The sequence below is a fragment of the Pteronotus mesoamericanus genome, unplaced genomic scaffold, assembly GCF_021234165.1.
Source record: "Pteronotus mesoamericanus isolate MK-2021 breed Mesoamerican mustached bat unplaced genomic scaffold, CSHL_Meso_final contig_256, whole genome shotgun sequence".
NCBI lineage: Eukaryota > Metazoa > Chordata > Mammalia > Chiroptera > Mormoopidae > Pteronotus > Pteronotus mesoamericanus.
In genome coordinates, this window is record NW_026555108.1 from 2,348,984 (window position 1) to 2,353,922 (window position 4,939).

Consider the following 4,939-nt stretch of genomic DNA (forward strand, 5'->3'; position numbering starts at 1 on the left):
GAAAATAGGCCCAGGAATGGGAAGAAATTTTCTCAGTCATACATGTCATAGACATTCTTAGAGGTGAAGGTTTCATGAAAATTCATTAAACTTAAATAAATGAGAAAGACTTGGGTTCAAGTCCTAGCTCTGCCAGTGACTAGCTATGTACCTCTGTGGCTTGTTATTTAGCCTCTATTAGCCTTGGATTTTTAAAGTGTTAAGTGGGTATGTTAATAATGTTAGTCTCAAGGGGTTATTTTTATAGATCAAGTGAAAAGACATATGTTATCATACTTGGACTGCAAAACACTACATACTATATATTTTAAATTAGAGAACTGATGCCCCAAAATATTGAAATATTAATTTTGGGAAACAATGAGGTTCCATAACCAAATTAGTTACAAAACTCTGTTTAACCAAGTTGAAAATACTTGTATACTGCCCAACATATTGAAGCTTTTTATATGCAAATATGTTGTGATTCTGCCAAAAGGGATAAAATCCACACAAAAATTAGAGATAGTATATACTTTAATATATAGTTATGAGATTTAAGTAATATATGTGGAAGTGCCTGGTGCTTAGTAGACACTCATGTAACTTTCCTCCTTTTCTTCCCTGTCACTGATTTGTCTCTGTCAAAAGTAGATAGTATAGATATACTTCAGGGGTACCCTAGCAAAATGTGATCCACTATTCTAGCCAGAAATACAAGATGTCCCCAAACTGAAAATCCTGCCCACTGGCAACCAACTGCTACACTGGATGCTTTGTGACCTCTGTGGTCTTGTGTGACTCCAATACCCAAAAGTCACTATGGCAAGTGGCAAGGGCCCTTTGTACTTAGGTCATAACACAGCTAGGTGCCTTCATTTTACAGAGAGTGGGCATTCTGAACAGCTCATCTATTTCAGTCATCAAACTGAGGTGCCAAAAAAGAAACCCATTTAGTCATGCAATTCAGTTACAAGCCCGCTATCCAGAAATCAACAGAGCCCAGAACACTGACTCTCTTGTTCGGGTGTTGATAGTTGTCTGAATGACATTCCACAGACATTGAAACTTTTCTTTTTCTTCCATCATAATTTGCTCTCCCCCTTCCTACATATATTTCTTATCCTCCCCTGTTTGTAAACCAAATTAATACCTGTTTTTGCCCATTACATAATCACAGGATAACTCATTCAAGCAGGTGGGTATAATTATAGCCAATCCAAGCTGGATAGTTGTCACTCTTGAAAGGGGTTCTGATTAGAGGTATCTTCTGATTGGCCCATTGAATACAGTGCCAGAGAGGTATGCATTTCTCAGGTTCTGGCAGACATTAGCCAAATCTCAAGTAATGTCTTCAACACACTAAGATTTCTTGATACCCTCTGTTTACCAACACTTCATTCTGAGCTTGAGACGTAATCTAACTTTTTTTGCCATTTTCTGAACCCTGTAATTTGAGCATGTCCTAGAACTGTTGGAATTCAGACCCTATGGCTGAGAGTAAGAAAAAGCAAGCTTTGGGCTCAGTTACCTCCTGTGGACAGGTTTCCTAAAAGCCAGAGCCTTCAAAGTCAAGACTGTCTTACCTTAGGGGCAGTTCTAGCTGGGTATCTTCATGGTATTTAATTTATTTAGTTGTTCTGTAAAAACTGGCTTTCTTTGGGCCAAAGAGCTAATAACAATTGAGTATTTTCTATGTGCCAAGCATCACTTTATGCATCATGACATGCATTGTGCCATTTAATCATCAAAACATTCTATGAGGAAGCACATATTTTATTGTTCTTTTAAAAATGAGGAAATTGAGGCTTAAAGAGATAAGTGATTTGACAAAGGTCACACAGAGAGTAAGTTACATAATAGTATACTAAATTGCTTTCAAGATGAATCATACCTTTGCTCCTTCTTAAAGACTTTTCTGAGTATGGGGTGGAGGCGGGCAGGACACAAACAATCAACAGAGACAAGTGTGATCAGAACTTCTCTTTCCTGATGAGTAAGTTTCTATCAGTAATATCTCTCAATGTGAATGGACTAAATGCCCCAATCAAAAGACACAGGGTAGCTGAATGGATAAGAAAACATGACCCACACATATGCTGCCTACAAGAGACCCACCTCAGAGCAAAAGACCTACACAGATTGAAAGTAAAGGGATGGAAAACAATATTCCAAGCAAATGGACATGAGAAAAAGGCTGGCGTTGCCATACTTGTATCAGACAAAGTAGATTTCAAAGCAAAGGCCATAAAGACAGACCCAGAGGGGCACTTTATCATACTTAAAGGAAGAATCTATCAAGAACACATCAACATTGTAAACTTATATGCTCCCAATATAGGAGCCCCCAAGTTTATGAGGAAATTGTTGGATGACTTCAAAAAAGATATAGACAGCCACACACTGATAGCAGGGGATTTCAACACCCCACTGTCAAAAATGGACAGATCTTCCAAACAAACATTAATAAACATATCGTGGCGCTGAATGACACACTGAATCAAAGAGACTTAACTGACATATATAGAACCTTACATCCCAAAGAAGAAAAATACACATTCTTTTCAAAGGTTCATGGCAGTTTTTCAAAGATAGACCACATGATAGGACTCAAAGCAAGCCTCATCAAATTCAGGAAAATTGAAATAATACCAAACTTTTTCTCAGACCACAAGGCCTTGAAACTCGAAATCAACCTCAAAGAGAAACGTCAAAAACTTGCAAACTCATGGAGACTGAACAGTACACTATTAAACAATGAATGGGTCAATAATGAGATAAGAGAAGAAATCAAAAAATTTCTGGAAACAAATGAAAATGAACAGACAACTGTCCAAAACCTATGGACACAGAAAACGCGGTCCTGAGAGGGAAGTTCATAGCAATACAGGCTTACCTTAAAATGATAGAAACTTTTCAAATAAAAGACCTAACACTACAACTTCAAGAACTGGAGAAACAACAACAAATAAATCCCAGAGCAAGTAGAAGGAAGGAAATAGTCAAGATTAGAGCAGAACTGAATGACATAGAGACAAAAAGAACAATTCAGAGGATCACCCAATCCAGAAGCTGGTTCTTTGAAAAGATAAATGAAATTGACAAGCCTTTAAGCAGACTCATCAAGAAAAAAAGGGAGAGGACCCAAATTAATAATATCAGAAATGAAAGAGGAGAAATAACAACGGATACCACAGAAATACAAATGATAATCAGAAACGATTATGAACAATTATATGCCAAGAAATTGGAAAATCTTGATGAAATGGACAAATTTTTAGAAACGTATAATCTTCCAACACTGAAGGAGGAAGAAACAGAAAGCTTGAACAGACCGATAACAGCTGGGGAAATGGAAGCAGTCATCAAGAACCTCGCGACACACAAAAGCCCAGCGCCAGACAGTTTCCCAGGAGAATTTTACAAAACATTTAAGGAAGAGCTAACCTCTGTCCTTCTCAGACTATTCTAGAAAATCCAAGAGGAGGGAAGACTCCCAGACTCCTTCTATGAGGCCAGCATCACCCTGATCCCAAAACCAGATAAAGACACTACAAAGAAAGAAAACTACAGGCCAATTTCACTGATGAACATAGATGCTAAAATCCTCAACAAAATATTGGCAAACCGCATCCAGCAATACATTCAAAAGATTATCCACCACGATCAAGTGGGATTCATCCCAAGGATGCAGGGATGGTTCAATATACGCAAATCAGTACACGTGATGCATCACATAAATAAAAGACAAGACAAAAACCACATGATCATCTCAACAGATGCAGAAAAGGCATTCGATAAGGTACAGCACCCATTTATGATCAAAACACTCAGCAAAATGGGAATAAATGGGGCATTCCTCAATGTAATAAAGGCCATATATGAAAAACCTACAGCCAACATCATACTCAACGGGCAAAAACTAAAAGCTTTCCCACTGAGATCGGGAACACGACAAGGATGTCCGCTCTCACCGCTTCTTTTCAACATCGTATTGGAAGTCCTAGCCACAGCGGTCAGACAAGAGAAAGAGATAAAAGGCATCCAAATAGCAAAGGAGGAAGTAAAGCTATCATTGTTTGCAGATGACATGATAGTGTACATAGAGAACCCTGTAGACTCGACCAAAAAACTCCTCAACGTAATAAGTGAATTTGGCAAAACAGCAGGATACAAAGTCAATATTCAGAAATCAAAGGCGTTTTTGTACACCAGCAATGCAATAGAAGAAGAAGACATCAGAAAAAAAATATCATTCGATATAGCAAGAAAAAAGATTAAGTACCCAGGCATAAATTTAACCAAAGACACAAAAGACCTGTATGCAGAAAACTATACAACATTGAAAAAAGAAATTAAGGAAGACACAAATAAATGGAAGCATATACCATGCTCATGGATTGGAAGAATTAATATCCTCAAAATGTCCATACTACCCAAAGCAATTTATAGATTCAACGCAATCCCTATTAAGATACCAATGACGTATTTCACAGAAATAGAACAGACATTTCAAAAATCTCTATGGAACCATAAACGACCCCGAATAGCCGCAGCAATTTTGAGAAAGAAACACAAAGTAGGAGGGATCACAATACCGGACATCAAACTCTACTACAAAGCCACTATACTCAAAACAATCTGGTACTGGCACAAGAACAGACCCATAGACCACTGGAACAGACTAGAAAGCCCAGAAATAAGCCCAGGTCTCTATGGACATCTAATATTCGACAAAAGGGGCAGAAGCATAAAATGGAGCAATAACAGCCTCTTCAACAAATCGTGTTGGGAGAGCTGGACGGCTACGTGCAAAAAATTGAAATTGGATCATCAGCTGACACCATACACAAAAATAAACTCAAGATGGATAAAAGCCTTAAATATAAGTCGCAACACCATCAAAGTCCTAGAGGAGAACATTGGCAGGAAACTCTCAGACATCCCACGCAGCAATTTT